The sequence below is a fragment of the Manihot esculenta genome, chromosome 2, assembly GCF_001659605.2.
Source record: "Manihot esculenta cultivar AM560-2 chromosome 2, M.esculenta_v8, whole genome shotgun sequence".
NCBI classification, from domain to species: domain Eukaryota; kingdom Viridiplantae; phylum Streptophyta; class Magnoliopsida; order Malpighiales; family Euphorbiaceae; genus Manihot; species Manihot esculenta.
In genome coordinates, this window is record NC_035162.2 from 6,196,557 (window position 1) to 6,210,096 (window position 13,540).

Here is a 13,540-nt window from a genome sequence, read left to right on the forward strand (position 1 = left end):
TATTTTATATAATTTTAAAATTATTTAAAAATCATTTTAAGTTTGTGTTTATAGGTATTTTGTGGATATGGATTTAACTTTCCAAATTGTTGGGTATTATTCATATGTAAGTCGGATGAATTTTCTCTCCACAAGTATATGTCCAGTTTATGGCGAAATTTTCTCCGATTAATTTTTTAATTTTGCACTTTTTTTTATCAAATTTTAATTTTGATGTGATTTGATACTCACTACGGACTTTGGGAGCCTTAGCCCAAGTTCTAGTCCGGTTCCGGCCTATGAAGTTGGGTAGGGAGAGTTGATCTCTCAAATTTTTAAAAAAATTATTAATCAATCTCTCTATATTAAGAATATTTTAAACTATTTTTTGTAGACATTAATTAGTATATTTTTTTAAAAGTCAAGAATATTTTAATATATTTTTTAAAATCGATGAACCAACTAATGAGTTTTTTATGATGTGAAAAAAATCACTAATTGGACTCTCAATTTTAAAAAATACATTAAAACATTCTTGACGTTTTGAAAAATCTACCAATTAGTCCTTTCATTAATTTTAGTCATTAAGTATTTTACTATTTAGTGTCTATAATTTTAAAAAACTTATTAGTTGATCTCTTAAGTTTTTAAAAAATTTATTAATTAATCCCTCTGTATTTAAAATTTTTTTGTAATACTTAACCGTTAAAATTTATAAAGAGACTAACTAGTAAATTTTTTAAAATGTCAAAAAATATTTTTAATATATTTTTAAAATTAAAAAATTAACTAGTAAATTTTTTCATATTATAGAGACTAAATAGTAATTATCTAAAAAATAACAAGATCCTTATTTTATAGAAAAAGAAATACTGTGGCAAAATATTTATTAATACATTTTTTGGTAATTAAAATTAAATTCACTCTATAAAAAAAAATTAAAAGTGCTTTCAATATTATTCGATAAATATATGAGTTGCTCATAACTTTTTTTATATTAAATTTCATGATTTTGCTATGATCTTATGAAAATAATTAATTTTTACTTGAAATTTGATTTGAAACATGTTTTTAGCAGAAATTGAGAAAAGAAATACAAAGATGTTGTTTTAAAAGTTTTTCTGAGAGGAGGATACAGTCTTGCCTAAGACTGTAGTCCAAGGTGATAGACAAACTCTAGAATTTTATTTTGCCAGCAGTAATTTCAATTTTTCTAACTGTACAGAGTCATATCAGTTTTAGATATAAGCAGACACAATCACATTAGAATTGAAATAAAAATTATCATGGGAGTAGTAGAATTTTTTTTTAAATTATGAATATTTATCTTTTTATCGAAGAAAAACCTATATAAATACTACCCTAGAATTAGAAGAGGCATCTCATATTTTTTTCTCTTCTCCTCCTCTCTTATATTTGGCCCGCTCTTAGTTGACCTCTTCTTCTTCTACTTCTTTAATTCTTTGCAATTTTATCATGACCTTTACAGACTAAATACTCATTAATTCTTTGCAATTTTATTATGACCCTCATAAATTAAACACTTATTTTCAGTTGAAAATTAATTTAAACTTAGGTTTATTTAAAATTGTGAGATTATATTCTTAAATTCTCTTCATCTTATTTCTATTTTCAATTAATTTATGTTTTCGAAAAATATCACCTCCATTATTGTTATCTTAGGAATTCAATAGATATATTGAATTTGCTAGAAAAACAACATATTGCTAATTAACACAATTAAATTCATAATTATTTAATTGGGTTAATAATGAGTAACAATTATCATATTCATTTATGTTAAGGAATTAATTGATTTAATTTAAATAATTCATGTGTTATTATTGACAAGTTTCGGGGTTATTAGTTAATTAGAAATTAATTCAAGTGCGTAGCGGATTAATTTAATTACAAGGAAGAACTGGTGAGATTTGTTTGTTTGAATATTATAACCAAACAATAGATAATAAAATGAATTATCGTTCTAATCAATAATCAACCATCCACCTCTAAATTTTGATTACAATTTGAATTTGATTATTTGTTTCATCATCTTATTTTAAAAAATCAATTCCTCCATTTTTTTCTTTTCTCTTTTTGCTTCTTATTCTACTACTCATTTAAATTAAACAAAATTAAAGTGTATGTGGGATTGACACTTATATGCTCTATCTACAAATTATTTTAAATTTAGGAAGGAAAATAAGTTTTGATTGATAGATTCGACGCCCGTCAAATTTTAACACCTTTATCAAGGACCTTTATCAGTTTGTTTTTATTTTTATAACCAAATGTGAAAATAGCAAAATTCAGTTTAATCTAGAAATTGAGAAGACTGCAAAAACATTGAGAAAAATAATGAAAGTTATAAAAATAAGTCAATTTAAAAATTTCTCAACCACCTGTGCATCCATGGACTGAATTTTAATTTGATTATTTATTTTATCATTTTAATTGTATTTTTTTCTTTTAATTTTATTTTTAAATTAATTTCTCCAAACAACTATTTTCTTTTTTTTTAATTTTAATTTATTATTTTTATTCTATTAGTCATCTAAATTAAATAAAATTAAAATTTCTGTAAAATCAATATTTACGTGTGCGTTGTTTATAAATTTTTTAAGCTAGGAAAAGAAAAATAAATTTTAATTAATGAATTTAACGTGGGTCAATATATATTAGTATTAGGCTAATGACTAATTCAATTTAGCCCAACAAGCAAAGGTCTATTTTGGTGAAGAGGTTTGATTGGTTAAACGCCAAACACTGTATTATTGAAGATAAGCCTTTGCCCTTGGGCCTCCACTGTCTAACTGTATCATTAGGATTTTCTAGTGACAAGTGAGCTTTTGCAAAGCCTACAAAATTTAAACCCTAAATTTTACATTTAAAAATAAATTGTTTTGCAAGGTTGTGTTTGACATCTAAGGCAGTAAAAACGAAGGGAAAGGAATGTAATGTGCATGCATGATATGGTATAATATGGCATGGTATGGTATCACATAAGAGGAGATGAAAATGTGGGGATATGGTATAATATGGCATGGTATGGTATCACATAAGAGGGGATGAAAATGTGGGGCATGGCAAGTGAAAAAGACCATACATAAAACTTTGAAGTATGAGAGATGGGTCCACATAGAGAGAGAACATATAAGAGCTAGCAGATGAGGCAATGAGAGTAGAAATATAAAAAAAATAAATAAATAAAAGAAGAGAAACAAATATACAAAACATAACAAGGAGTACAGAGCCCCCGCTTTAAATGCCGAGCAGACAAGAGGGTCAGCGACTTTCGTGAAGGACAATGTCAGCCCTGAGGACCCTTAGCAAGGGCATGATGTGAAAGCTCAGTCACCATACACACAGAAACACACAAACCTCTCTCTTTGCATTTCTCACCATTTTGACTGCCTAGGACAAGTAAATACTCTAAACCAAAGAATTTTCTTTTAAAGAATACTACCCAATTCTTTTTTCTTTATTCTCTACTATGAGACGTGCATGGGATCAGAAAACTGGACGCACTACAGGGGTAGAAACAGAATAAAAATTTTTTTTTCCTTATCAAACTTTTAATTATAAATTTATAGTCAGTGAACGTTTTAGTAAGAAAATTGAGGAGTAAATACTCGAACCTAAAATTTTAAGTGAGTAATATAATTTTAGCTATTAAAATAAAATAAATTTAATTTTTATTTAAATTTCAAAAATTTATGTATTTTTTCTGAAAAAATTAGCATATATTATAAATTATTTTTTATGTCTAATAATTGTCAAAATGATTTTACGTATACAAAACAAAAATTTTACTTAAAATTAAACATCAAATTAAATAATAAGTTTAAACAATAACAGTCAAATAAATTCATATCAGCTTTTTAAAAAAATAATTGAATCTATTTTAAAATAAACGCTAATAGAAAAGCTTTTTTAATAAAAAAATTCAAAATTAAAAAAGATAATCACACATGAAAATAAAAAATAATCTATGTGGAACAAACGAAATAAAGAGAAGGGGGCCAAAATTAAAAGTGAAGGGACCATAAAAATAATTCAAAAATAAAACTTCAAAACAAAAATATGGAAATGTGAAGGGAATGAAAAAAAAAAGAAAAAGAAAAAGAAAATTGGGGGAAGGGCCCTCCCACCATATACTAGAGTCCCGCTCCTGCATGGGATGCACAAATGCAGATGCACATTATCATATAGTCATCATAGCCTTATGATGGCTTCTTTTGTCTCACTTTTGTTTTTCTTGTCAGCAAAGAAGATGGGAAAAGTGAGAAAAAAGAGAAAGCTTTGATATTTGAGACTGACTAAGGGAGAGAAAGCAAAGAAAAGAAAACAAAACAAAAGAAAAAAGCTTTTCTTTTTTTTTTTTTTTTTTCCTTTTTACCACTCTGCTTTAGGTTGCTTTCTCTCTCATATGCTAAAGTGTTAATGCTACTTTTCTTTCTTTTTTTTTTCTATATTTTTTATTTTTTATTTAAACTTATTCATCAATCATCAGTAATCGATTACAAAATCATTTCCTCACCTCTCACATCATACCATCTTTTCTGTTCTGCCAGAAAAGTTCTGTATCCTTCTGCTCTCTTTGCATTTATTACCCTTTTTTCGAGGAATGGGCCTACCTAGGGTTTCCACACACCCACCCCTCACCTTCTCTCTTATTACAATCCATCTCTCTTTCTAACAAATTCATATTCATATGTCAACTTCAAAGCGTACAACTTTGTTCTTGGTGTCAATGTGTAATGTTATGAGGTTTATGCCTATATCTTTACCCATTTCTTTGATTTGACAAACCCTTCCGTCCTTTGCTTTCCTTCCCCTTAATTCTTCGTGTTTAATCTACTTGATAACCAAATCTTCTGCAAACACTCAGAGAAATTACAAAGCTCAAACTTTGAGAACATAAAGACTAACTAAAAAGAAAAAGCAAAGAAAACAAAGAATGGGAATGGAAGAATAGGCGAGAGAGGGCGAGGGGATGCAAATATGGCTAAAAAAATTGTTGTTGGTAGTTGGGTTTAGTATGTAGTGTCGGTATATGGGGTGGTGGTCTTTCACCTTCAACATATTCGGTTGTCAAAATGATTTGAAATATACTGGAGCCCATGCCAAATTTTCTTTGTTAAATTCTTCACATCACAAAAGAGAAAAGTTTACTTTGACATCTCTCGCTCTCTCCAATAAATGAGTGAACTACTACTACTACTACCCTACATCCTACACTTATCATGTTGGAACTTGTTCATTGAATCTTCAACTTAATTAAATGAGCTTCTATGGTACAATTAGGCCAAAAGACTTGTAGATTTTTTTTTATAACTTCGAGGACTATATTCTGTATATGTACTTGATTGCTTTTTTTTAGATCATAAAAAAAATTGATATACCCAATTGCTATCTTAGACTTTTAATGGTTTAATTAAATTTCTTTTGAATTATCATATCTATTAAATTATAATTTGTCTTAGCTTATTTTAAGTTTAATTATTTAGAATTTACTAATTTAAAGCCATTTCCTTGTTATTTTTTAACTTTTTTTTTAAGCTTAATTATTTAGAATCCAAACTACTACCTCACTTTCTCTTCCTTGCAGATCTAACTAATCATAGCTTTCTTGCAGATCTAACTAATCACAGGACAAGTATAGCTCAATCACGTCATAATTTTATTTTTAGCAATAGCAGTTGTCTTAGACCTATAATATAAATTTCTAATTGAAATGAATTTGAATTGCTAAAGAAAATAACATCTACTTAAATAGTTAATTTACAAATTCGAATTCGAAAACATGATATAAACATGTGAAATATTCATATACATACAAAAGATCAAACATTGGGTGACATAAATGAAAGATGACATATAAGTAACAAGTATGGAGCATATATATATATATATGTAAATTGGTTAAAGCATTGGCCTTATACCACCAATTTAGTCTCATCACCCATAAAAGGAAGATGGGTTAGTGTATGTCTTGGCTTTTGCTAATTGATAAGAGGTTTGCTTTCTTTTGTATTGTAGCTTTCTTCGGAAGGCAACACTTGTAGGCAATCAAAACACATATAAAAAAAAAACTGAAACCAAATGTAGTAGTGTTTTAAGTTGAAGGGACTCAACATGAAGAAAAAGATATATAGGTATGTGATGTGATGTGAGGTTATGTATACATTAATTAATAAGCCTAAACATTTGCGGATTGGTGTAATGTCATATTGATGTGAGCCTTTGATCTTTCTTCTTTTTTTTTGCTACGGAATTGGAATTTTCATTAATTTCAGAAACATTCATATGATTTGGACTCTTATTATCAGAAAGAGTTTTAATCTTAAACTATATTGAAAAAATATATATAACCAATATTTATTGAAAAAAAATCTGATATGATATCAATTCTTACTCTGTAGTTACTCAAGAAGTAGTGGATAAAATTAAAAAGTAAGAAGGAATTTGACTTTGCGGTCACGTGTCATTCCCTTATACTGGCATCTTTTCAAAACATAAGAGGAGGGGTAGGGATCAGCATTCAGCAATGTCCTCGACATCAGTAAATTATTGGGTAATTTTTTAAATAAAATAAATAAATATCAATCGCAAAAATAATATGAGAAATTGATAAATTCTATCATTTTAATTTTATGTGTGTATAATATTAGCAATGTAGAAAGAATAAAATAAAGAAAATGGCACGTGAAAACAATATTAATGTCACGGGTTATACTACAAATAGATATATAAATAAATATTAAAAAATAATACGTTTTGTCTGATTTTTCTGATATATCCTTTCCAAATCTGTCTAAAACGAGACAATTCAAATCTCTAAATTCCCTTATGGTCCATTGGGAAGCAACTGCTCATATGGCAACACATCCAGCTACCCTCCAAATCTCATCTTCCCCTTTTTCTATCTACAAATATAATATAATATATTTATATAAAATAATTATCACTGTACATCCATACTTTGATCTAATTATAAGACACGATCTTATCTCATGTATATGTGTGCATATATATATATTAACAGTTTCAATTTCTAAAATTATTTGTAAATATACAAGTCTTAATAAATTTTTTATAAATTAAAGCTCATTAGATGGAATAATAATAATAATAATTATGGAACAACTTTGCATCTTTTGCAAAAGTGCACAGAATTCCAATTCTCGAAATCAATAGTAGTTAAAGTTTTTTTTTTTTTCTTTTTGCAAGATCAGATCAGCAAGTCAAATATTTGCCTATCCCATATAAGCCTAGAAATGTGCTAAGTTAGCTAACCCATAATTCTATTGATAAATAATTCATCCATAATAAAAATAAATAGATAGATAAAATGCTTGAATTTGAGACCTCTCTTCCCTTATATTTTTCAAGCGAAGGACTGATTTATCAAATTATTTGTTTTGATTTTTAAGATAAATGAAAAATAAACGTTAATTAATTAATAATTAAGATTAGGGAAAGACAGATGTATATAAGATGGGTCCAAAAATAAAGTGAAGAAAGAAGGGGGTGGGGTCAAAGATACTAGTTAGGGGCATGGTTTATGAAAAGAGAAAAGAGACAGATTGAAAATATTCCTACATGCAAGCCACAAGAGAAAGAGAAAGAGAAAGAGATAGAGATAGAGATTGTAAAAAGCATAAATATACAAGAGTAGTGGTAGTGGTGAGTTTGTTCTTCTTGATAGAAATATATATATTAAAAAAGAAGAAGAGTGAATGTCAGCAAAGGCAAAGGAAGACAGAAGCAGTGAAACACGGACCTTCCCAAAAGCTCATTTGGGTTTGGGAATCACGAAAGTTGATTTTGATTTTAGATGATCACCCACTGCAACGTTTCCATACTTGTACTACTCTACAGGATGCATGTGGGCCCTTCTTCAAAAGCTTACATGCATATATATTTTTTCTTTTATTTTACCTATACCAATACACAGCTGCTGTCTTCTCTGTAATTAATTCTCTCTTTGCCTTTGGAGTTGGACCTACTATCTCTCGCTAATTTATTCTACATGCAAAGATTATTGGCAGAATCAACGGAGACTTTCATTCTCCGATATATTCCTTTTTACAACTATAACTATATATATATATATTTTACTTTGAAATCCCAACTAACATTTATGCATGTTACAACATTTAATTCTTGGATCATGCTATGGTATTGATATATATTTAAATATATATATATATATATATATTTTTTTTTATTTGGTGGATAATATGTTTTTATTTAGTTAATCAAATATATGAATTAATTTAGATTTTGCATTGAGAAAGGAGAAACACGAGTATAAAAAGTTGATGAGTTTTTGTAATGAATGTTCAGTAGAAGCTGCAGCAAATAGGCATTGTAATGCAAAATTTGCATTAATGTGTCATGTGATGACATCTCTATCTCACATGCACGGTCTCCGGGAATCTAGCTATGATAAACCTTAACAACATCAATATGCTTACCTTATTAAAATAAAAAAAAATTAAAAAAAAAAAAAGCAAAAGATGAGTGAGTTGAGGCTCTCTCTCTCTCTCTCTCTCTTTGTTTGAGAACAAAAAAGATGATGATGATATCCCAAAGGATATTTTCTTTTGACTCCCAAAACACTATCATTACGTCAATTATTGCTTTACAGTTCAAATGCAACCACAGTCGAGAACACGTGGCAGTATGGAATTAGCCAGTCTCTTTCTCTTACATGCTCATCTCACTGTCTGTCACCCAGCATTGAAGTGCCCTTTTGTTTGCTTTAATTCCCATTTTCGTACCCTTCCTTTTCTATTTCTTGTGTGTTTCTTCAATTCCCCTCTTCTCTTCTGTGCTATTTTCTTTTTACACTCTGATTCCATTTTCTTCTTTCTTTCTTGGTTTTCTGCCACTTTTCTTTTCTTTTTGCTTTTCTTGATGAAAGCATTTCCCTCTTCTACTTTGAACTCAACTCCTCCAGAATAATTAATTCACACGAAAAGTTTCTTCTTTCCATGATGATTCAAAATGCAAACCTTTGCTTTCAAATTATAATTTCTCATAATTACTAACTCAGTTTCATTTGTATATCTTCTAGCCCTATCTATAAATATTTGTTCCAAATTTTAGTCTCAATACAAATTAAATAAAGGAAAAAAAATTATTGTTGCGTATGATAATGGTTTGCTTTGTCACTGTTTTTGTGCGAGACAAAGAGGGACAGTACTTTTGATGTAAATAGAGGAACAACAAAAGACGAACTCCATTGATTACAGAAAGATGAGCTGAAGCATTTCTAGAGATACACAGCCATCAGCAGGCTTGTGTTGGAAAATATTTGCTCCTGCTTAAACAGCCTTATCACTAACTTTTTACCGTGTGCCTTTCTTTTTTCTTTTGGCTTTTATTAGGACCACACTTGCCTACCCCTATTCAACAATCACAAATCACTTTTTTCTTTAATTAATAAAAAATTCCTATATACATAGAAGGTAATAAATATTTTGTTCCTAATATATAAAATTCCCATGGTATAATTAAAAGAAATCACCAAATTGAAATCTTGAATTCAGATTTTTATTTAAATTTTTTGGATTACTGAATAAAAAAAGAAACTAACAAATTTAATTATCAACCACAATTATTTTATTTTCATGTGGTGAATTAAATCTAATTGCTCATATTATTAGGAAAAATAGCCTAATTATTTCTTAATTTCCATTGTATGTAGAAGTTAGACATGAAATTGGTCGGAGTTAAACGCTAAATCTGTCCAATTCTAAAACCCTAGCTGGGGAACTGGATATAATATATATGATGACAATTGAGTATGGAGCAAGAATAAGCTATGACAGTATTGATGCATCAATGTCTGTACGTTGTGGATATATAAATTTACACACACGTTGTGAAGAGTTGGGATCTGTATGACTCTTGCCTACTCAATGGGTGACCACTGCTACCTTTTTAAAAGTTAATCAATTAAAACTCTTTGAAAAGTACTATTGCCTACAAAAAGCAACTCCATTCATCCATCTTCTTTTTTTTTTTTTTTCGTTATTTAAAAAAATACTTATTATATCAAATAATTATAGTAATTAATAATCATGCAGCTTTTCGTTCCTTTGTTTATGTATACTCTTTTTTTTTTTCTTGCTGAATGCTTGAAAAGAAAAAAAAAATCCATGACTCTCGCTCCAGGCGCATAGGTTTTGTGTATGTGTGGTGAGGGTGCAGTTTTGTCCCATCTCTTATTTACTTGAATGCCTTTACTTTTTTTACTACATATGCATGGTGTGGTTGTAGCTTTTATGGGAAGAAAAAAGGATTAAAGACTCAAAGGCTTAATTGATTCGTCTTCAAAAGTTGAAAAGAATCAAGAATGTCAATCAAAGAGCCCACCATACATTGTCTCATCTCTCTCTCTCTCTCTTTTTAATTTAATTTATTACTAATTTTATTTTATAAATTACATTCACATATGCAACCATTATTGAATCAATTAGATATATGCTTCAATTTAATCTATTTATCCATCTCTAACAGCTTCTCTGGATATATTCAATTACTGAAGATTTCTGACAGAACCGTCGCTACAACCTATTTTTAGTAACGGATGCGTAAATCTGTAGCTAAAGATGCTGCTTTTTGGAAAAAAATGCAAAATTTCGTGGTTCTGTCATTTCAAACTGTGAGGACACACAGCATATTATTATAAGGAGCATAACGCTATTCTTCATTAGCCACAATTTATTATATTATGGAATAAATTGTCAAATTTCAAAAAGTATTTTCTTTAGAATTAGAATAAATGATATGCTCATGGGGTGGGAACATGCTTTCTGATTTCATTTCTATTTTAAGATAATTTGTTTATGCCTCAAAAGGGAAGAATAATGTCTTGGGCCATCAGCAATGACTGAGAAATTAACATAATAGATTATTAATGGAAAGCAGAACAAATGCAATATGATAATCCAAGGCTCACTTCTTTTTATATTTGAGTATTAATGTGATAAAAGTTTTGGAATTTCGTGGTCGTAAAGGAGAGAGCTCTTTGTTTCACATTCTTATTCCATCTCAAGTCTTTGTCACCTGTTGGCTTACCCTCTTTCATGATTTGATCATTGCTTGGAGAAATCCCATTTCGGAATCATGCAATTGAATGATATTGCTGTCCAATGCAATTGGTAATTCATTTAATTAATATTGAGTATTAAATTAATAAGAATAGCTAATTCAGTTTTTTCTAAAAACCCATTTGCCAAAAAATATACATAACAAAGTTGATGAAGTTGGACTAGACATCTGAGACCATGATGACTTGTGGTGAATATCTTGAATATGAAATATTATATTTCTTCCCACATGAAATTAACTTAACTATAGCCCCAACTGTGCTGTCCATCCATCTCCTGTACTCCTACACAAACTTCACAGGCTGATAGTGGCTACACAAAGCTGCTTATAATTAAACATTGAATGCAGTAAAATTGGTGGTTGAGATTTGTTACTCCCAAATCTACAAGAGAAGAATCTCAATCATTAATTAATTGATCATCTTTTGTCCTGCATCACTTCTGATTTCGATACTTTAGTACAACGCACCAAGTAAACCATTTTGGTAAAAATCCTTCTGGTCGTATTAATTCTATCTCGCAAACCAAACCATGAATAGCCACCGCTCACTGTACTAATTTTTCACTAGTCTTTAAAATGAGATCATGATAAAATTGTATATTAAATAGCAAATAATTTATGGGGTTTTGGGTACAAAGGTCTCAGAAAGGCATAAATTAAATTATTCAAAGTCTTTCTAAACGCAGGGAAAATAATGACTGTCCGCAATAATTTTTTAAAGGGTGAAAAGTCAACCACTGGATTCCCCTTTGAATTTTATATTGAAATCTACAGTCCCCAGCAGTAATTAATTAATAAGTTCCCAATTTAATTTCTACTCTCATTTAAGTTGGTGGGGACAAAATCAAAATCAAAATTATTTCCTCAGCTTTGTGGGTTCAGCTTAACTTTGTCCTCGCTCCTCACCCATCGTTATAAATAATTCCATCCTTCATTCATTGATCAGATAAAAACAATAACCTCGTATATAATATTAAGATTTACGATTCTCTTCGATCCTAAAAGTTTCACTCAATCAATTAAAAATAACATTCTAATTACAGTATTTGTTTTTTAATATTTTGAAATTTTTAAAAATTTACATTTAAAAAAAGCTTTTTTTTTAATATAAACATTATTTTAAAACACTTTATTTATCCATAGAAATTTATTTAAATTAATTTAAGAAAGAATACGAATATATATAACAACAATAGTAGTTGTGAATAGCGTGTCAAGAGAGTTTGATGTAATTGTTCTACCAATAGATGGAGATATTTCTCAAAAATAAGCTTCAAATAGACTTTTCAAAGAGTGTAGTGCTGCTTTTCTAAATACTTGATGCAATCAGCTTTCATGCAAGTAATGTCATTTCACATGTAAAAAGCTAATAAATATATACCATTACCAACCGTCAGTTGGTAGGGGGGAGAATATCATACATTAATCCAATCAACCAATTTATTACCTAAATAATATTTAATATTAAAAAAATCACATGTTCATATAATTATTATGTTTTCAGTTATTAATTATATATTAATTGTGATCATCGCCAGATATTATATATTAATTGTGATAATCGTCAAATTTTCTATTCCTGAGGTAAGGTCAAATCTTAATAAGAAAGACAAGCTCAAAACTCACCAAATCTTTCTTGAAGTAAACCAATTCAGATTGCTCGTCTCCGTCTAATCGAAAAATCAGGCCGGACAAGTCTCACGCGCAGACCCTTCCAAAAGAAATTCAACCTGATGATGTGACTAGAGGAAGAAGAGCAGGTCCCGTCGCTTTGCAACCCTGTCCACATGTGCACTAGGAGGAATTAAATGGTCGCTTAGCGTGTAGAGGGATTTTGACACACCCGTACGTACGGATCTGGATGATAGAGACAGGTGGCACTATAGAAAATAGGCGGTTAGACATCATTAGTAGACAAAATGAAAAACTACACAACCACTGTGAACTTTTTTTTAAATTTTAGAACATCAATATGTATTTAAATATGTAATATTCTAAAACGTATCGTGTTGATTTAATTATTAAATTTTTGGGTTAGTAAAAGAAATTAACCTATTTTTATGTATAATCAAATAGGGAATTTGTGAATTAGCCCACCTTTTTAGTTTTACAAGAAGAGGGAATTTGTGTATTTGGTTTTCATGTGATTTCTTTCACTTATTAAACTTCAAAAGGATGGCTCATCAATTTCCTCATTCTTTTATAAGATATCTTGTATCATAACATTAATGTGTATCCCAATACTATTTATATGATTTATTTTCCTTTTTGTTATTTTCCTTGTTATTTATTCATTTTGGCTTGGAAAATGTGCCTCTTTCCTTCTATATGTTTTCATTTTTGAGTTGTCAAATGTCAATCTTGGTTTTAGATGGGGCAATTTGGTTCATTGTAAGGTCACATTTGGAAAATTTGTAGCATGTAATTGGAAATA